The 22,480-nt window shown below is 38.9% G+C and overlaps 1 long non-coding RNA gene across 1 annotated transcript in view; it reads left to right on the top strand.

The window, feature by feature from the left end:
- LOC134810324 (uncharacterized) overlaps nt 1-22,480 on the top strand; it is a 295,913-nt gene that overhangs the window by 2,117 nt on the left and 271,316 nt on the right. The window lies entirely within an intron of this gene.

Genomic DNA, 22,480 nt, shown 5'->3' with positions numbered 1-22,480 from the left:
AAAGTGAAATGAGATAATAATGGAGAGGTGGACATAAGCCAGATGTTGGAGGGCCTCCATCTAACATCTAAAGTTGAGGGGTTTTTTTATATAAAGGAGCTAGGAAGCCAATGACGGGACTCAGGCAGGTCAATGACATGATCTTATATTTTTAAAAGACCATTCTAGAGGTTGTATAGAGAATGAATTATAGGAAGGCAAGAAAGGAATCAGGATGACAGTTGGTGATTGCAGTAGTTTAGGCAAGAGATAATGATGGCTTGGACCTAAGGGTGATAATGGAGGCAGACAGAGAAATGAATAGCTTTAGAATATAATTGGAAGATGGAACCAATAGAACTCACTCATGGATTAGATTATTGGGTAAGGAAAAGCAAAGAGTCAAAGGTAATCTCCAAATTCTGGTCTTAGCAAAGTAATATATAGTGATGTCAATTACTGATAAGGGAATATTGGAGGAGAAACCAGATTTAGTGAGGGCATATGGTAGCAAGAGAGGGTTAGCTTGGTCATGTCACATGAAGATGTTAAATTCAGTCATGCATCATTTCCTGAGAATATATTCTGAGAAACGTGTCATTAGGCAATTTTTTAAATGGTGTGAACATCATACAGTGTACTTACACAAACCTAGTTGGTATAACCTACTAAACATTTAGGCTTTATAGCATAGTCTAGTGTACACACCTGTACAGCATGTTACTGTGCTGAATACTGTAGGCAATTGTGACACAGTGCTAAGTATTTGTGTATCTAAACATGTCTAAACATAGAGAAGGTACAGTAAAAATATAGTATTATAATGTTATGGTACCACCATTGTATATGCAGTATGTTGTTGACTGAAATGTCATTATATGGCACTTGACTGTAAATAGTTGGATACTTAAGTCTGGAGCTCAGAGGAGAGAAAAAAATAAAGCATCATTTTGAATATTATATATGGGTATAGTGGTTACCTCCCCACTGTCCCTTCTTTCCTACCACTATCATGTGACATCCATATTATTCGGAGGGAACCGACTCCTCACCTGGAGTCTGGTATAGATATTGATTGTGGATACTCCTTCTTCTTCCACATTATGGTTATTTATTTTTGAGACAGAGTCTTGCTCTGTCTCCCAGGCTGGAGTGCAGTAGCGCAATCTCGGCTCACTGCAACTTTTGCCTTCCAGGTTCAAGCAGTTCTCAGCCTCCTGAGTAGCTAGGATTACAAGCATGTGCCACCATGCCCAGGCTATTTTTTTTTTATTTTTGTATTTTTAGTAGAGATGGGGTTTTACTATGTTGGCCAGGCTGGTCTCAAACTCTTGGCCTCAAGTGATCTGCCTGCTTCGGCCTCCCAAAGTGTTGGAACTACAGGTGTGAGCCACTGTACCTGGCCCACATTATATTTATTGATTAAAGTAAACTAGATCTAAGCCATTCTGCACATGACATTAACCTTTCCAAAGAAATTGGATTAGGAGTAGGTCTGTAAAACATTTGGCAAATAGGACATGTAGAATCTCATTTTCTGGGATCTTCTAAAAAATAATATTTTATTCCCCTCGGAGAACACTGAAAAATCTACCATAAATCAAATTTCCCTCTCATTTTGGATGATATGATTTGTGGATGTGAAGCCTGGAACTGCTGCAGCCACTTTGTCAACATAAGGGACATTGCTTTGAGGATGAAACTAATAAAATAAAAGGCAGGACAGAGAGCTGAAAAGAAATTGATCCTCTGATGACATCATTGAGCCTTCAGGATTATCTTGCTTGAGGAATTTTCAGTTATGTGAGCCAAAAAAACCCTTTATTATTTAGGACAGAGTTTGATTTTTTGTTATTTGCAGCATGAGAGTCCTACTTGATGACTCCTTAGTCATTGGAACATAAATAGCATTAAAAGCCATGAGATTTGATGAGATAACCCAAGGAGATAACATACAGTAGGAAGACTGAATCCTGAGCCCTTCTAATCTTAGAGATTGGGCTAAGGATGAGTAGCACATAAAGAAAGAAAATAAATGGCAGAGACATAGATGGAGAGTAAGGAAATTATGGACTCATTGATTCCCTAAGAGGAAAGTGCTTCAAGAAGGGAATGGTCACCTCTTTGAGAGCTGCTGAGAGTTTATATAACATGGTGGCAGATAGACCCTTGGAAGTACAACGTACAGCTTGTGGTGACCCTGGCCAAAGCAGTCAGTGGTGTGTAAGATGAAAGACTGATAGGAGTAGACTGAAGGTTAAAAGGGGTTAGGAAGTGAAGACTGTGAATGGATGGATACAAGTTCAAGAAGTTTTTCTGTGAAGAGGAGCAGGGCAGTGAGTCAGGTATTGAGGGTTCCGTGGGATCTAAGGGAGTTTGCTTTCATTGCTATTGCTATGTGTTTTTTGAGAGTGGACAACAGAAACATGTCCATGTGCCAATGGAGTGATCCAGAGGGAAAAAATAAGTAGAGGATGGTGGAAAAAAAGAAACAATTGCAAAAGTGATGTCCTTGTAAAGGTAAAAGGGTATGGGTTCCAGAGAATAAGAGGAGATATTTCATAGTGGGAGGGACATTTCCCTCATCAAAGGAGAAAACAAAGAACATGAGTGTGGATAAAGGTAGATTTGTGACAGGTAGATGAAGAAGTTGCTGTTTTAGTTTTAGTTGAGAATGAATGAGCATAATCTACTGAGATAGAGGAAAAGAGCATGATGAAAACACTAATCCCTTAAATTATTACTCCTCTGTGGGACAGAAATTTTCTTTATCAGGCTCTTGGAAAATGACCTTTTATGTTCTTGAAGTAGCAAAACTAACAAATTTATTGTCTATCAATTTCTAAAGCGTTGCTTTATAATTTTTTGCAAGTTTTGCTATGCATAAATGGGATTGGAAGAATGACGGAAGGTGTTTCTTTTGTTTGCTACTAGCTTAAGGTTTAGGCAACCGGATTCAGATTCTAAAGGGAATCTGAAGCTAGTAAAAAAGTAATTTAAAAATTTCCATGAAATATTTACAATTCAATGACATATACGTTCTTTTCCTTCTTTCTTTCTTTTTTTTTTAATTGAGATGGAGTCTCACCCTGTCACCCAGGCTGGAGTGCAGTGGCGTGATCTCATCTCACTGTAATCTCCGCCTCCTGGGTCCAAGCAATTCTTGTGCCTCAGCCTCTCAGGTAGCTGGGATAACAGATGTGTGCCACCATGCCCAGCTAATTTTTTGTATTTTTAGTAGAGACATGTTGGCCAGGCTGGTCTCGAACTCCTGACTTCAAGTGATCCTCCCACCCCGGCCTCCCAAAGTGCTGGGATTACAGGCGTGAGTTACTGCACCCAGCCTGTTATTTTCTTTCTTTCTTTTTTTTTCTTTCTCTTTTCTCAGCTTCTTTAATTGATGCAATACTGTATGCAGTAATAATTATAATAATGGGTTGAGTTTGTAATATATATAGCAATAATAGTACAAAAAGGGGGAAGAGGGAATAGAGCTACATAAGACCAGTATTTCCATATCTTAATGGAACTTTAAAAAAAATTTTAAATTTTAAATTTTTATTTATTTATTTTTAAGTTTTTTGATACATGTGCAGAATGTGCAGGTTTGTTACATAGGTATACATGTGCCATGGTGGTTTACTGCACCTATCAACCCATCATCTAGGTTTTAAGCCCTGCATGCATTAGATATTTGTCCTGATGCTCTCCCTCCCCTTGCCCCCCACCCTCTAACAGGCTCCAGTGTGTGCTATTCCCCTCCCTGTGTCCATGTGTTCTCATTGTTCAACTTCCACTTATGAATGAGAACATGTGGTGTTTGGTTTTCTGTTCTTGTGTTAGTTTGCTGAGAATGATGGTTTCCAGCTTCATCTATTTCCCTGCAAAGAACATGAACTCATTCTTTTTTATGGCTGTATAGTATATTCCATGGTGTATATGTGTCACATTTTCTTTATCCAGTCTGTCATTGATGGGCATTTAGGTTGGTTCCAAGTCAACATACTAGAATCTCTGGGACACAGCTAAAGGAGTGTTAAGAGGGAAACTTATAGCTCTAAATGCCCACATCAGAAAGCGGGAAAGATCTGAAATTGACCCCCTAACATCACAATCAAAAGAACTAGAGAAGGAGGAACAAACAAATTCAAAAGCTAGCAGAAGACAAGAAATAACTAAGATCAGAGCAGAACTGAAGGAGAAAGAGACACAAAAAACCCTTCAAAAAAATCAATGAATCCAGGAGCTGGTTTTTGAAAAGATTAACAATATAGATAGACTGCTACCCAGTTATTTTCTTTCTTACGTGAAGTTCCTATTTGCCTCAGCCAAGTTTGCTTATGACTGTGGTCTTTGTTTTGTTTTTGTTTTTTTTTGAGATGGAGTCTTGCTCTGTCACCCACGCTGGAGTGCAGTGGTGCGATCTCGGCTCACTGCAAGCTCCGCCTCCCAGGTTCAGGCCATTCTCCTGCCCCAGCCTCCTGAGTAGCTGGGACTACAGGCTCCCACCACCATGCCTGGCTAATTTTTTGTATTTTTTTTTTAGTAGAGATGGGGTTTCACCGTGTTAGCCAGGATGGTCTCGATCTCCTGACCTCGTGATCCGCCCGCCTCAGCCTCCCAAAATGCTGGGATTACAGGCGTGAGTCACCACGCCCAGCCACGACTGTGGTCTTTGTTAACACAGCCTTAGCCTTTTCTTCTTTTTTTACATTTCCTCCAGTTCTTTGGTTGGAAGAACTTTGTTAAAAGTCAGAAAAATAATTTATAACACTTATCCAAAGCTATAACTAAAATGTATATTCTTAATAGCCTAGATAAATACTAAAATATCATATTCCATTTTTCTGGACAGTTTCATAATAAACATCAAGTGGCAAAACAGCATGATGTTTCAAGATGATTGGCTGTGACTTCTAGGTTGTAAGTTAGTAGGAAGTTTTCATTATATTGCAATGATAGGTTTTAGCTAACAAAATAATTTAATTAGATTACTGTGAAGACCATCTGGAGGAGGAAAGAGTGTGGGTTATGGTTTTGTGAACACTGCTGGGTTTGTGCTCATTTTAGGCAGTACGAAATAACTTGTGTTGCACAAAGCTACTTAAGGGACTTGAAATACTTCTTTTGTATCCAGTCTCTCTCTAGCTGTGCATTTCTGAAGAGCCAGCATATCCATCATGTCTACCTGAAGAATTGGTTTTAAATCCTGATGACACATGGCTCAGAACAAGGACCAGTTTCATTCAGGTACAGTCAAACCTAGGTCAAACCCATGGTTCATGAACCAAATAACTTTTTGGCAGAGATGAAAATACAAGACTTATTAATTATGTTGTTTAAAACATGTGGCCCATGAGAGAATAAAATAACACATTCATAAAACACAGTCACTGGGCCAGTTCCTGGTTTTTTAAAGGGCACCAGTTAAAGCTACCTTGAAGATGTTTTATTTAAATAGAAGATATCAATCATAGTCTCTAGCTATCAACATGTAGCTATTATATAAAATTATATATAATGTTATGTAAAATTCTATGACATATAATTTTAAGTTCAAATTTATGTGTTTTAAGTTATATAACAGCAAGTGTTTTATATATATTAAATATGTATATGTATATATATACACACATACACATATATACATACATACATATATACACACACATATATATACATATATATACACACACATATATCCATACACACACACACACACACACACACATATATATACAACACATGGAGCTCAATCCTCAAAGTAGCATAAAGAAGAAAATCAAACACTGTATGTGTGTGTGTATGTGTGTGTGTATATACAGTGTAATGTAACTTTTAATGAAGGGACTTTCTTTTTTTTTGAAACAGAGCCTTACTCCGTCACCCAGGCAGGAGTGCAGTGGCACAATCTCAGCTCAATGCAACCTTTGCATCACAGGTTCAAGTGATTCTCATGCCACACCCTCCCTGGTAGCTGGGATTACAGGCATGTGCCACCACACCTGGCTAAATTTTTTTGTATTTTTAGTAGAGTCAGGATTTCACCATGACTCTACTACATGGCCAGGCTGATCTCAAACTCCTGACCTCAAGTGATCCGCCCATCTTGGCCTCCCAAAGTGCTGGGACTACAGGCGTGAGCCACCACACCCACCTCTAATGAAGGGACTTTTAATGGTGGGGCAGTGAGAGATAAGATAGGGTCCAAATAACTGTGATGTTTTTAAAGCTGATTTTGAAAGTCTTTTTCTTACTGCACTGAATAGGTCAGGAGCCTTAAGTTATGAGTATAAAGATATTCCTTAAAGAAGAGGAACCCAGTGAGTGATCCTTATTCCTGAAATGTTTGATATAGATTTGTTGAGATAGAGGTGTTTTAGGGATTATTAGTAAACAATTCAATGTGCTTTCAGCTTGCAGTCAGGATAGTGAGGTTTAGGATCAGTAATTAGCCAAGTAGTATTTAACATACCTATTATTTTTATTTTCCTTAATTGGGACAAGTTACCTCTGTCCCCTGCCTGGTACACAGAAGTGAAAGAGGGAAGGGCAATAAGAGGGAAAAGAAAATAAAGTCTCTGTCATTAACCTTGGATTTGTGCCCTTTTTCTTGAATCTTCTTTTTTTTTCAGTAGGTGAATGCCACGTTCTATCATTGGGATTTTGAAGCCTTTAACCAGCTTTGTTATTGGTTCAGATATAGCCCATAGTTAAGTAGTTATTTGGACAAAACGGTTTGCTTTTCATCAAGTCATGCAGACCTATCTGCAGTGGCATATTGGCAAGGCCGAGTGGGGATGTGTACATAGCCCTGTCAGAAAAGATGAGCCAAGTGCTGTGAAGAGGGCAGGGCGTTGGTGATTTACATTCACTTACAATGCATGGAGCTCAATCCCCAAAATAGCATAAAGAAGAAAACCAAACAAACTCTGTTCTCTTCTACCAGATGCAGGCAGATTTCTGTTTTCTCTTGAGTAAGTCTGACAATCAGAATTTTTAGGCAGCATATAATGGAAGATTTAATGTTTCTCTTCTTTTAAAAATATTTAGGCATATTAAGCTAGAGAAGTGAAATTTTGGACAATTCTACAATCATTTTATTTACTGTTTTTCTCAAATTGAAAGAAAAGTCTAAATTATAAGTGTAACAAATTTGGGATAGAATCCAAGATTTGAGTGTAATTTTGCACTGCCCTGTGGTTCTGGTTCCTTCTTCTACCATGGGAAATGCAGGGTGCCCTGGGCCCAGAGAGATTTTCATCTTCTGTGTCCCTAATGTGGGGTTTCTCAAAGTGTGTTTCTAGAACCAGTTGTGCTGAATGCTCCCTGCTGGAGGATTATATATCTTCATGATTTGCTTGACCTTCATGACTTGCTTCAGCCAATGAAATGGCACACGGGGTGCTAGGTGCTACTTCCAGCAAGCCTTAAACCATCACATGGTTCTAGCATTTTCTGTTTCCTCCTCCATGAGACTGGCAATAGCCAGATGAGAAACTGCTTTACGCTTGATCCAAGAGTGAAGAAAATGCTGACTAGAGCTGCAGCCAACTAACAGCTGCCATGTAAAGTGAACAAGAAATAAAGCATTGTCAGAAAATACTGAGATTTGTGTGTGTGTGTGATTTTGTTACCGCAGCATTACCCAACTCAAACTTATCTGAGCTAAAGGAGGAAGTTCGAACCCATTGCAAAGAAGCTAAAAACCTTGAAAAAAGATTAGACGAATGGCTAACTAGAATAAACACTGTAGATGAGTGCTTAAATGACCTGATGGAGCCGAAAACCATGGCACGAGAACTACGTGATGAATGCACAAGCTTCAGTAGCCGATTTGATCAACTAGAAGAAAGGGTATCAGTGATTGAAGATCAAATGAATGAAATGAAGCGAGAAGAGAAGTTTAGAGAAAAAAAGAGTAAAAAGAAACGAACAAAGCCTCCAAGAAATATGGGACTATGTGAAAAGACCAAATCTACATGTGATTGGTGTACCTGAAAGTGACGGGGAGAATGGAACCAAGTTGGAAAATACTCTGCAGGATATTATCCAGGAGAACTTCCTCAACCTAGCAAGGCAGGCCAACATTCAAATTCAGGAAATACAGAGAACACCACAAAGATACTCCTCGAGAAGAGCAACTCCAAGCCACATAATTGTCAGATTCACCAAAGTTGAAATGAAGGAAAAAATGTTAAGGGCAGCCAGAGAGAAAGGTTGGGTTACCCACAAAGGGAAGCACATCAGACTAACAGCAGATCTCTCGGCAGAAACTCTACAAGCCACAAGAGAGTGGGGGCTGATATTCAACATTCTTAAAGAAAAGAATTTTCAACCCAGAATTTCATATCTAGACAAACTAAACTTCATAAGTGAAGGAGAAATAAAATCCTTTACAGACAAGCAAATGCTGAGAGATTTTGTCACCACCAGGCCTGCCCTAAAAGAGCTCCTGAAGGAAGCACTAAACATTGAAAGGAACAACCGGTACCAGCCACTGCAAAAACATGCCAAGTTGTAAAGCCCATCAATGCTAGGAAGAAACTGCATCAACTAATGAGCAAAATAACCAGCTAACATCATAATGACAGGATCAAATTCACACATAACAATATTAACCTTAAAGGTAAATGGGCTAAATGCTCCAATTAAAAGACACAGACTGGCAAATTGGATGAAGAGTCAAGACCCATCAGTGTGCTGTATTCAGGAAACCCATCTCACGTGCAGAGACACACATAGGCCCAAAATAAAGGGATGGAGGAAGATCTACCAAGCAAATGGAACACAAAAAAAGGCAAGGGTTGCAATCCTAGTCTCTGATAAAACAGACTTTAAACCAACAAAGATCAAAAGAGACAAAGAAGGCCATTGCATAATGGTAAAGGGATCAATTCAACAAGAAGAGCTAACTATCTTTAATATATATGCACCCAATACAGGAGCACCCAGATTCCTAAAGCAAATCCTTAGAGACCTAAAAAGAGACTTAGACTCCCACAAAATAATAATGGGAGACTTTAACACCTCACTGTCAACATTACACAGATCAACGAGACAGAAAGTTAACAAGGATATCCAGGAATTGACTCAGCTCTGCACCAAGTGGACCTAATAGACATCTACAGAACTCTCCACCCCAAATCAACAGAATATACAGTCTTCTCAGCACTACATCTCACTTATTGCAAAATTGACCACATAGTTGGAATTAAAGCACTCCTCAGCAAATGTAAAAGAACAGAAATTATAACAAACTCTCAGACCACAGTGCAATCAAACTAGAACTAAGGATTAAGAAACTCACTCATAACTGCTCAACTACATGGAAACTGAACAAACTGCTCCTGAAAAACTACTGGGTACATAACAAAATGAAGGTAGAAATAAAGATGTTCTTTGAAACCAATGAGAACAAAGACATAACATACCAGAATCTCTGGGACACATTTAAAGCAGTGTGTAGAGGGAAATTTATAGCACTAAACACCTACAAGAGAAAGCAGGAAAGATCTAAAATCGACAGCCTAACATCACAATTAAAAGAACTAGAGAAGCAAGAGCAAACACGTTCAAGAGCTAGCAGAAGGCAAGAAATAACTAAGATCAGAGCAGAACTGAAGGAGATAGAGACACAAAAAACCCTTCAAAAAAATCAATAAATCCAGGAGCTGGTTTTTTGAAAAGATCAACAAGATTGATATACCACTAGCAAGACTAATAAAGAAGAAAAGAGAGAAGAATCAAATAGATGCAATAAAAAATGATAAAGGGGATAGCACCACTGATCCCACAGAAATACAAACTACCATCAGAGAATACTATAAACACCTCTATGCAAATAAACTAGAAAATCTAGAAGAAATGGATAAATTCCTGGACACATACACCCTTCCAAGACTAAACCAGGAAGAAGTGGAATCCCTGAATAGACTAATAATGGGCTCTGAAATGGAGGCAATAATTAATAGCCTACCAACCAAAAAAAGTCCAGGACCAGATGGATTCACAGCTGAATTCTACCAGAGGTACAAGGAGGAGCTGGTACCATTCCTTCTGAAACTATTCCAATCAATAAAAAAAGAGGGAATACTCCCTAACTCATTTGATGAGGCCACCATCATCCTGATACCAAAGCCTGGCAGACATACAACAAAAAAAAGAGAATTTTAGATCAATATCCCTGATGAACATTGATGCAAAAATCCTCAATAAAATACTGGCAAACTGAATCCAGCAGCACATCAAAAAGTTTATCCACCATGATCAAGTGCACTTCATCCCTGGGATGCCAAGCTGGTTCAACATACACAAATCAATAAATGTAATCCAGCATATAAACAGAACCAAAGACAAAAACCACATGATTATCTCAATAGATGCAGAAAAGGCCTTTGACAAAATTCAACAGCCCTTCATGCTAAAAACTCTCAATAAATTAGGTATTGTAGGGACGTATCTCAAAATAATAAGAGCTATTTATGACAAACCCACAGCCAATATCATAATGAATGGGCAAAAACTGGAAGCATTCCCTTTGAAAACTGGCACAAGACAGGGATGCCCTCTCTCACCACTCCTATTCAACATAGTGTTGGAAGTTCTGGCCAGGGCAATCAGGCAGGTGAAGGAAATAAACGGTATTCAATTAGGAAAAGAGGAAGTCAAATTGTCCCTGTTTGCAGATGACATGATTGTATATCTAGAAAACCCCATCATCTCAGCCCAAAATCTCCTTAAGCTGACAAGAAACTTCAGCAAAGTCTCAGGATACAAAGTCAATGTGCAAAAATCACAAGCATTCTTATACACCAATAACAGAGAAACAGAGAGCCAAATCATGAGTGAACTCCCATTCACAATTGCTTCAAAGAGAATAAAATACCTAGGAACCCAACTTACAAGGGATGGGAAGGACCTCTTCAAGGAGAACTACAAACCACTGCTCAATGAAATAAAAGAGGACACAAACAAATGTAAGAACATTCCATGCTCATGGATAGGAAGAATCAATATCATGAAAATGGCCATACTGCCCAAGCTAATTTATAGATTCAGTGCCATCCCCATCAAGCTACCAATGACTTTCTTCACAGAATTGGAAAAAAACTACTTTAAAGTTCATATGGAACCAAAAAAGAGCCCGCATTGCCAAGACAATTCTAAGCCAAAAGAACAAAGCTGGAGACATCAGGCTACCTGACTTCAAACTGTACTACAAGGCTACAGTAACCAAAACAGCATGGTACTGGTACCAAAACAGAGATATAAACCAATGAAACAGAACAGAGTCCTCAGAAATAATACCACACATCTACAATGATCTGATGTTTGACAAACCTGACAAAAACAAGAAATGGGGAAAGGATTCCTTATTGAATAAATGGTGCTGGGAAAACTGGCTAGCCATAGGAAAGCTGAAACTGGACCTTTTCCTTACACCTTATACAAAAATTAATTCAAGATGGATTAAAGACTTAAACATTAGACCTAAAACCATAAAAATCCTAGAAGAAACCATAGGCAATACCGTTCAGGACATAGGCATGGGCAAGGACGTCATGTCTAAAACACCAAAAGCAATGGCAACAAAAGCCAAAATTGACAAATGGGATCTAATTAAACTAAAGAGCTTCTGCACAGCAAAAGAAACTACCATCAGAGTGAACATGCAATCTACAGAATGGGAGAAAAAATTTTGCAACTACTCATCTGACAAAGGGCTAATATCCAGAATCTACAAAGAACTCAAACAAATTTACAAGAAAAAAACAAACAACCCCATCAAAAAGTGGGCGAAGGACATGAACAGACACTTCTCAAAAGAAGACATTTATGCAGCCAACAGACACATGAAAAAATTTTCATCATCACTGGCCATCAGAAAAATGCAAATCAAAACCACAATGAGATACCATCTCACACCAGTTAGAATGGCGGTCATTAAAAGGTCAGGAAGCAACAGGTGCTGGAGAGGATGTGGAGAAATAGGAACACTTTTACATCATTGGTGGGACTGTAAACTAGTTCAACCATTGTGGAAGACAGTGTGGCGATTCCTGAAGGATCTAGAACTAGAAATACCATTTGACCCAGCCATCCCATTACTGGGTATATAACCAAAGGATTATAAATCATGCTGCTATAAAGACACATGCACCCGTATGTTTATTGCGGCACTATTCACAATAGGAAAGACTTGGAACCAACCCAAATGTCCATCAAGGATAGACTGGATTAAGAAAATGTGGCATATATACACCATGGAATACTATGCAGCCATAAAAAAGGATGAGTTCATGTCCTTTGTAGGGACATGGATGAAGATGGAAACCATCATTCTCAGCAAACAATCACAAGGACAAAAAACCAAACACCACATGTTCTCACTCATAGGTGGGAATTGAACAATGAGAACACTTGGACACAGGGAGGGGAACATCACACACCAAGGCCTGTTGTGAGGTGGGGGGAGGGGGGAGGGATAGCATTAGAAGATATGCCTAATGTAAATGACGAGTTAATGGGTGCAGCACACCAACATGGCACATGTATACATATGTAACAAAGCTGCACGTTGTGCACATGTACCCTATAAAGTATAATTAAAAAAAAATGTTTAGACTTTTAGAATGCAAAATCCAGAGATACTTGCAGGTTGTTTCTGATACAAGCTCTTCCCTTCCTCCATCCTCCAAAACATACTCAGAGCCCGACCTGCTATCCTAAGACAATAAGACCAGAGCCTACTACTGGTTTGAAAGTGGGGAAAGGAAAGGGGAAAATACAGGGAGAGGAAAATACTCCACAAACTAGTATCATCACATATTGTTCCATTCCAACAGCTTCATCCCAGTTATGTGTTGATTTAGATAAGGAAGAGCAGACTTTTCCAGCAGTGACACGAGAGACAGCGTCTAACCGGGTGACAGCCTAGCCTTGTGCATGACTGTGCAGGCCCATCCCTGGCTCCGTGTGTTAAATGGCGCACAATGAAACACCAGTTCTACCAGCTGCTTCTGGTAAAAAGCTCTTCCCTTCTTCCATCCTCCAAAATCCAGAGATACTTGCAGGCTCTGTTTACCAGAACAGAGAGCCATTCCCCAAGCTCTGGCCACGTGGCCTGACACCTTCAAGGGACATTGCCCTGAAGTGGTGCCATGTAGCAATGAAGGGAATTATGGACAAGTTAAAAATTCTAGATATTCCTAAAGGGAGAAATCATCTGGTAAAATCTCTTGTTATCATGATCTTCACACTGGTCGACCTAGTTCTGCTTGGTAATTTCATAAAGTATATGTCTCTCTTGGGGTCCAAAGAAGAGGTGACTACAGGCCCTGGAAAATGGACTGTGAAGTATAGAGCCTCTGAGAATCACAGGCAAAGCAGGACTCATATTTTCTTTTCCGAGACATCCTCTTGGGAGGGGGGCAAATAAAATGAACAGTTTCTAGTTATTCAGTGCTCTTTTCTTTTTTTAAAGTGCACTATGCATTTTCTGTGCAATGTTTAGTTTAACCTTCATAATAAATCTGCAAGTTTGGAAAATCCCTATTTTAAAGACAAGGAAGTTGAGCCACAAAGAGGTTAAAATAGTCTTCCTGATTCACACACCTCTAAGTGGTGGAAACAGGGTTAATCAGAAAAGAAGGCTCAGGAGGTGAGGTTGTCAGGGCTCCGCCCAATCACTACTATCTAGTGGTGATACAGCTTGCCTATCATTACTAAGATCTTCTTCATATGTATCCTCCTACTGGGGGATTGAGGTGGCTTTAGAAAACTGTTCAGTGAAAATTAGAAGTTGAAGCTCAAGGCTATTATTAAAAAGCAGGGCTGTGTTTGACATTTTTGTTTCCCTCCAGACACCATTCACAGCATCTCTCATTGCAAAAATGACTCTGAATAAGAGCCAGTAATTACCAGAATGGATATTTAATATTTATCATGTTAAGTTCTTAATAACCTTTAATCATCATTAATCATGTAAACTTATTAAGAATCCCAACAAATTTGTGAGGAACCATTTCCTGGGGTGATTTATAAAATCACAGAGACCATCAAATTTCAACAAATCATTCCATGAAGTGAAAATAATTTAAAAATGAATATAAATCAAAACAAATTTTGTGTCTGATTTTGACTTAAGTGGAATATTAATGAAAGTTCTTTGATGCTATTTCTTAAGTCATGGAAAAAATAACTTGAGGTTTTTATTACTAACAATAAAGCAATTTTACTCAAATATTCATGATTCTGAAAAGCTTGGCTGCAAAGACTCAATGGTTTCCTGGTCTGTAACGTTGAAGTTGGAAGATCATTGCCTATAAACATGAGGTTTGCTTTGTTTTGTTTTTTTAACTGGCCGCTTACATAGGACAGTGAGTGAATTTAAAGAAAAGGTATGAGTTCAGTGCAAGTTCAAACACAAGCATTGATGGATCATATATTAGGAAATTTGAATGCATACTTTTCTAATTTGTATGCTTTGATGATTAAAATCTCAAAATCTTACTATTCTCCTTTTCACTTTTGAATGATAGTTCCTGCTTCCCTATGCATCATGCTCCAGGACTTTCATTGACAGGAATGCTCCATGATAGATAGACATATTTTTTCTTTCTTTCTTTTTGTATTCTTTTGAGAGACAACGTCTTCCTCTGTCACCTGGGCTGGAGTGCTGTGGCTTGATAATAGCTCACTGCAGCTTTGACCTCCTGGGCACAAGCGAGCCTCCCACCTCAGCCTCCCGAGTAGCCAGGTCTGCAGGGATGCACCACTATGCCTGGCTAATTTCTGTATTTTTTTATAGAGATGAGGGTTTGCTATGTTGCCTAGGCTGGCCTCAAGCAATCCTGGCTTAAGCAATCCTCCTGCCTTGGCCTCCCAACGTGTTGGGATTACAGGTGTGAGCCTGTGTTTTTTCTTTTCTTTTTTTGAGACAGGGTCTCCTGTCACCCAGGCTGGAGTACAGTGGCATGATCTTGGCTCACTACAACCTCTGCCTCCCAGGTTCAAGTGATTGTCCCACCTTAGCCTCCCAATTAGCTGGGACTACAGATGCATGCCACCACTCCCAGCTGATTTTTGTATTTTTTGGTAGAGATGGGTTTCACCAAGTTGGCCAGGCTGGTATATTTTTTCTTAGTGGAAGAAAAGCTTCTTCATATTTTGAATTCCTGGGTTAAATCAAATGCTTGCTCTCCATCTCGTGTGTGGACAATTATAGATTCTTATACCTGGTTAGTCCTTCTGCTCACTATCTAAAAGAGGAACCTAGATTCTGTTTTCTAAATAACTGGATTGTCTTTGAATACAACTTATGTAAATATTGGCCTGACTGGACACAGATTCTTTTCAAAAAAAACTATCATTTGCATTTTATTTCTGATTATAAAAATTATGGCAAGAAATCTGGAAATTTCTGAAAAGTTTAATGAAAATAAAAGCAGAAATTCCATCATGTGGAAAGAACCACTGCTAGCATTTTCTATGTTCTCTGTATGTTATTTTTTTCTTTTTAACTACTACCACTAATTACATGTAGGATTGCCAGGTTAAAAAGAGGATGACTAGCTAAATTTGAGTTTCAGATAAACAACGAATACTTTTTTGGTATATGTATGTCCCAAGCAATCTTTGGGACATACACTAAAAAATATTCATTGTTTATCAGATATTTAAATTTAACTGGACATCTTCTATTTTTATTTGCTAAATTTAGCAATTATAAATATATGCTCATTATACAAATTTTTATGTATAATATACAAAAAGAAAGACTTAAATCACCAGGATTCTCATATTCTCTTCACTCTAGATTCCTTTCTTAATCCCTTAATATAATTGGAACTCTTTTGCGTATTTCCCAGCTACATTTCTGTAAATGAAAATGTTTTCTAAATGATTATTCTCAACAAATAATAACAGCATCTTTATCTTCTTTGGTTTTTTGTTCTTTCCCTGGAGCCATCTCATTAAGACGAATGTGGATGAAGCCCAGAGCAAGAAACACTGACACAACTATACATTTTCAGTCTGTTAAGAATTTACTAAAATGTTGACAGCAGACCCAGGTTATGATTTCCATCTTTGGCAACCAAGAGAATGGCAGGGGTCGCACAACTTGTGCGTTGGTATGCATCTTGATTCTGCCACCTGCCTGAAATATAATTGATGGAGAAAAAAAAATACAGTGCAGAAAAAAAAATTGAGCAAATGTCCCTCACTGCCTATTTCTTGCTCCATCTAAACAAGCTATCTATTCGTTCTGCTAACATAGATGGGAGAATGGGCATTGGCTTTCTGAATAATGTTTGTGCTGTGTTGGATACCATGATACTCACAGGAGTGGTAGATTGCATGTATGTGTCTCCATCAAAGGGTGGGCAGAGAACAACTTGTGGGGTAGGGATGGCTCCTTAGACAGCAAGATCTAATGTGGACAGAGCACATCTCCTGGGATTTCTATGTAGTGCCTGCGTGTATCAAGATATCAGTACTATTTTCATCATGATTTTAATGAAGACTGGAATTGTTTTTCAGGAAGTAGGTTTCCATAATTTCTTAAGCAAGGAGTAGATTTCTAAGGAAATGTTCAATGCTTCTCTTCCTCTTTCTCTCCCCCAGCATAAGGGAAAGAGTATTGTGTTACCCTCAAGAGCAAGAGTATTTTGTTAGCTTGCAGAGCTGGGAGGTTTTTCCCCTGTGCTAAGTTAAGGGATTAAAAGCCTGATCCTACAAGGGTTGGGTCTCTCTTTGGCCCTTCTGACTCCTTTGGACTTTTCACCTACTTCTACTTGAAGGGCTAGCTGTGCTCAAGGCCATGAGAACAAACTCTCCCATTAACTTCTCTTTTGGTTATTACTCTAATATCAAAGACCTTCCCCTGTTTGCTGTGGCTGCTTTTCAGTTGTTAATCTGAAGGATAGCCAGATGCTTTCCTTTAAAATGTCATAGGTATAAGAGAGGCCCTATGATTAAATCGTTGAACTCTTTGTATCCATCTGCTGGCCATTCTTAAGTTCATGCCTAGTTAAAGAGACCCTTCGCCTGTCTGAGCAGGGGTCCAAAAGAAGATTCTCTTTGGATGGATCCCTTCAATGCTTAACATCTGGTCAGGGTTACCCATTTTTATGCCAGGCACAGAATAAGTTGTTGGAGAGAAAACAATGAAAGTCTCAGTACTTGCCCTTAAGGAGCTCATCTGGTAAAGAAGACAGACAGAGAAGAAACAAAAATTGCAATACGAGAAATGTTATGGATACTATGGCTATGGAGGTGCCAGGACTACATGTGTATGTGTATGTGTGTGTGTACTGGAGTGGTGTGCGGTGGTTTGCTGGAAGAGATGGTATTTAAACTGAACCTTAAAGACTTGTAAGAGTAAGCTAAATAAGAACAGTATTCCAGGAACAGAATTAACAGTACATTCACATGGAGAGACGGCACATTCAGGGAACTGCAGATCAGTGCATCTGGATTTTGGAGCAGAGGAGAGATAAGTAAATGAGACCCTTGGGAGGAGTACAGGGACCATCACAAAGGGCTTAGTGAGCTTTGTGAAAGGGATTGGGGTTGTACTGAGAACCATGGCAAGCCATGAAAGAATTTTAGGAGAGCGTCATATTTGGACTTAAACTTTAGAAAGCTATCAATTGCAACAGCAAGGGTAAGAGACTAGCGGAAGGATAAACAGAGGTAAGAAGCAAGAAATAAACTAAGGCCTGATGATAGAGACAGGTACAAATGGTATTTGCATCAATAGAATTTAGGAGTAAACAGGAGAGGGAAGCAGAACAACTTTCAAGTTTCTGATTTGTGACCTTGGGCGGATGGTTATATGATTCATTAAGAAAGAGAAAACAGGAGGAGGGATTGACTTTGAGGTGAGTTTATGACATTTTCAGTGTGACTCTTGTGAAATATTTAGATAAGGCTTTGAACTTAGAAAAGAAGTTGGCTAGATTTTTAGGTTTGGGAATAAGTGGTATGTAACCCTAGAACCTATCTGTAATGTTTAGGAGTCTCTGTAATAGGCCGAAACAGGCTTTAGTACATTATTTTAATATTATTTTATGTAGTTCTTTATAGATACTTTTATAGAGATTTTAATATTTTTATTTTTAATATTTCACAGTTGTTAGAATAATTCTGAAAGATGCTAGAAGCACTATTAGCCTCATTTTATATAGAAGGAAAGTGTCATTTTGAATGATGTTTCTGAGGTCATACAGCTAGTAAAGTTATCCTGGTCTGACTTCAAACTCAGGACTCTTTCCTGTGCACCGTGGGGCCTCTTATATTACAGTGAATGATTGCATAACTCTCCACATCCTCCTTCCTGTAGCAGGCAAATGTGGATCCCTTAAGAGTTTTAAAGCCTGAAGGTACAATACTCACACAAAGATTATACCACAACACTTTTGGCATACATAGCACCACACTAGAAGTTCTTACTTTGTTGCCAAATGCATTCTTCATACGTGCTTGTTATCTGGACTACACTATAAAAAAGTATGGTTACATAAAGGGCTTCAGCTTATCTGGGTCCTGGTTAATACTTGACTTTCAGTGCCATGGAAAACAGAGCCCCTGGGGTTGGCACAACTTTGAGATGGAATTATGCTCCTTTCAGCACTGTGCCTCTCCCACAGCTCTGCTGGTATCCTGTGGCCACTGGAAATGCATTGTGTGGGAGACGTATGAGAAAAGCATATGGTTGCATAGTGAGTTCCCTATTCCATTTCTTAGGTCAAGAAATGACTGTTCATATTAGTTATGAACTTCTAATTTCCCCCTCTCCACTCATAGGTGAGGCCGCAATCTCTCCCTGAAAACCCCTTAACTTCTGCCTTTTTCTTTCTCCCTGAGCTCGATTGCTCTGACGTCCTTAGGTCCCGCCTCTCTCTCTATGGCGGGCCTTCCTGGAGCAATGCGTTGGGTTGGAGTGTCTGGACCAGCCTTTCAGTTCATGCTGCACACTCACATCCCTCCCAGATTCCTGAACACCCTACCTGACCCACAACCTTGGCTTCAACAATAGACAGGTTAAGACAGTCAAGTGAACTCAGGAGGACTTTGGACTTCAGGTTCTACTTTTTCCGGACTTCAGGTTCTACTTTTTCCGGACTTCAGGTTCTACTTTTTCCTGACTTCAGGCATATAATAGGATCATTAAATGTTCTATTTCATTCTCACTATAGTTGACTTACCTATTTCCCTGTCATTGAAAATTTCAGTTATTTATAAATTTCTGCTTAAAATAATAGTACAACTATATTTGTCCATAAAGTCTTTTATTTTGTTGAATTTTAACAATTTTCCACAATTGGTATAGGTATTATGAGTCCTGTGATTTCTTAAGAATTTCTCTCCACCAAGATCCTTTCTTATGCCAAACCCACTGATAACTCTATTTTATCTCTTTCTCATCCTTGTTTTTATTTCCCAACCCTAATTCAGTTCCTTATCATTTTCCTTTGAACCCTTGCAATAGCTGCCTACATAGTCTCTCTGTCTCAGGTGAAACCTTCCTCCTAATACACCATCTTACCAGGTCATTTCTCCTAATAGAGATACTTAATGTATAAAAAGACTGAGAGTCCCCACATAAAAAATGAACAGTCTTAGTAATTCAGGAGATCTATAAGCTAAACCACCAGGAGATCTCAGAACTCAAGACCATGATTTCTGACAAACACAATCCCTGGGTATTTGGCTGCCCTTCATGAGCAGCAAATAGGTGGGGGTTTCCAGAGCCTACTCTCCTGGACTCTGTGCCACAAGCTTGAATCTGATACTAGTCAAGGATTTGTGATTCTTTATTTTGGTTTGTGCAGCTGAACTTCTGATCATGCTTGATTAATACTTGACTCTTCTTCTATCAGAATGAGACTAAGAAGAATGCCTTGTTCCCTTTGTGCAGGTTTTTAAAACTCCCAATTAAAAAAAACTGGAAAAAAAATCCCCAAAAAACAAACAAACAAAAAATCCTCCCAAATCCTGTCTAGGGCTATGTGAATCCCCAAAAGGGTTTTAAAAATAAGGGACCTGTATTATGATTCCTTCTTATATGAAGTTCTTAGCATCATCATGACCCAGGATCAGAGTAGAGCCTGGGAATACACGAATTAATCTAAAACCACAGTGTATTCCAGGAGTCTTTGATGATGGAGGGACATAATGTTAACTCCTAGCCTCAAAATCTCCAGGCCCAGTTCATCTTATTCATGTATTATAACTCAGACATTTGGAAAACCACTTGAGTCATGCTCAATCATGCAAACCTGTGATATAGCTAGAAAACAAATCAGATTCTCTGATTTTTACTCCTAAATGTCAGCCTTCCTTCCTACAAGCCTAGAATCTTTAGCTTGGAACTACTTTAAATCAGCTATAGGATACCTTCAGCTTATTCTTAGTGATTCTAATATCAACACTTTCACTTTCCATATCCTGAAAACATACATATTCAATGAAAAATTAATACAGATTCTTGAACATGCTAATTATATGCCTAACTTTCCTCCAGTTTGCACCAGACTATCTAAACCTTACATAACCTGAGATCTCCAAATAAGTGCTTTCAAAGCTTTACAATTTAGCAGTGTGTCCATGGCTTTTAGGCGTGTCAGTGGAAGAATGACCATGTAAAGAAGGAATCTACACTGATGATTAAAGTGATGCTGAAGAGGAACCCATTATAGTGTTATCTATAATCCTCTGACTGTGATGTTCTGCATGGGATAACCTCAGCAATCAGAGCCAGGAAAATCTAAATTTGGAGAGAGACATTATTTGGCCCTGTGGATCTAAACTGCACAAGCTGGGGTCTCTGGGGATCGCCCCTCATGGAAAGAGACTTGGGAGAAGACACTAGGACAAGAGTGTGTACCCCCACCTGAAAAGAAAAAGATTCATTTGCTATTCTTACACTTGGAAACTGCTGGGTCAAGAGCATGTGATTTAAGGCATCAAATGGTTCTGAGATTAATTTTTGATTCCATCTCTTACTAGCTTTGTGCCATTGGCCATGCACTCTACCTCTCAACAACTTAGTTTTCCTATCTGCCAGTGGGACTATTAATAAATAACACCTACTCTTGAGGCGATGTGTTGAGGATTTACTAAGACTTAATGAGATTAAAAATGCCCATTACATAGTTTGTACCCAATAAGCCTTCATTTCTTCATCTCCCTCATCTGGGATTAGAAATTTCTAGAAGGCAGGTTCTGTGTCTTATTCCTCTTCGTACCTCCATCTCCTAGTGCAGTAGTTTTCAACCTTTCCTGTCTATTTAGCCTCACTGCATTGAACAAAATTCCCAGGCTTGCAGTTCTGCACATAGATTAAAAATAACCTACAGTGTAATTGATACTCAGTAAGTGCTTTCAATTCTTGGAAAACTGTTTCTGCCATTTATTGATGCTACAATACAACACATTACATTCTTGTTTTTTTGCTTTTGCTGCCGGAAAGTTAAATTCAGTTTTGCACTCAGCTGCTGAAGATTTCCTTAGTTTAGGTTGTCTGGTACTAGTATCTTCTACCAGGTTTATTATTCAGCACTAAAAATAATTCCCATTTTTATTTTGGTTTTGTGGTTTTATTGAATTTCCATTGTTTACTGTATGTCACCTCCAGAATCATTTTTGGAAATATTTAGTGCATAAAAACTTTTAAAAAGTGAGTATAGCTCTTTACGTATCCTTTGCTCCTGCCAAACTGGGGTTGACCTTCTTTATGCTTTCACTCAAAGTGTCCTTTTTGCTTGAAATGCCTTTCCTTCTATGACCTCAGTGGTCGAAATCCCTGAAACCTTCACAGCCCAGTACTAATGCCCTGTTCTTTAGGAAGCTTGCTCTGAATTTCCTTTAATGTTTCAATGAGGACTAGTTCAAAGAATACCTTTGAACTCACTTTGGCATGACAAGGTCAAACAGGAGGTAAGTCTGTCATTTAGTATTGTGAAATGAATCATTTTCAGGAACTTTTACCAGGAGTTGTGAGCTACTAGAAAACACCATAAGTTCTAGGTCTCAACTGAGGAAGCAGAGGCAAACAGTAGGGACAAAGAAGAAAAAGAATGGGCGCCTGGGAAATAGACGTGGACTTGAATCATGGCTCTTTTACATATCGTGTGTGACTCTGGTCAGTTTCAAGGAGGTTCCTCATTTACAGAGATGAGTGTGTCAATTAGAGACTGTGTTGGGCTCAAATGATCAGAATGACACCTGCTGAAACACACAGGGCTTTTTTCTTTTGCCCTGACACCCTTAGTTCAGCTACTCTTCCTCATGATTGTAAGATGGCTCCTCTATTTCCCAACACGGTGTCTTCAGGAAAGGAGGAAAAGGATGAAGGGAAAGAGGCACGGGCTGGCCACATTTACTCCCTTTAAACAAAGTTTTCCAGGAACCCACCCTATCACACACCGCTTACATCTTAAATCGCAACTGTGTCACATGGACATCTGGAGTTACAAGTAAAGCCAGAAAA

Source organism: Pan troglodytes, chromosome 5 (assembly GCF_028858775.2).
Source record: "Pan troglodytes isolate AG18354 chromosome 5, NHGRI_mPanTro3-v2.0_pri, whole genome shotgun sequence".
Lineage (NCBI taxonomy): Eukaryota > Metazoa > Chordata > Mammalia > Primates > Hominidae > Pan > Pan troglodytes.
This window is presented reverse-complemented; position numbering and strand designations above follow the sequence as displayed.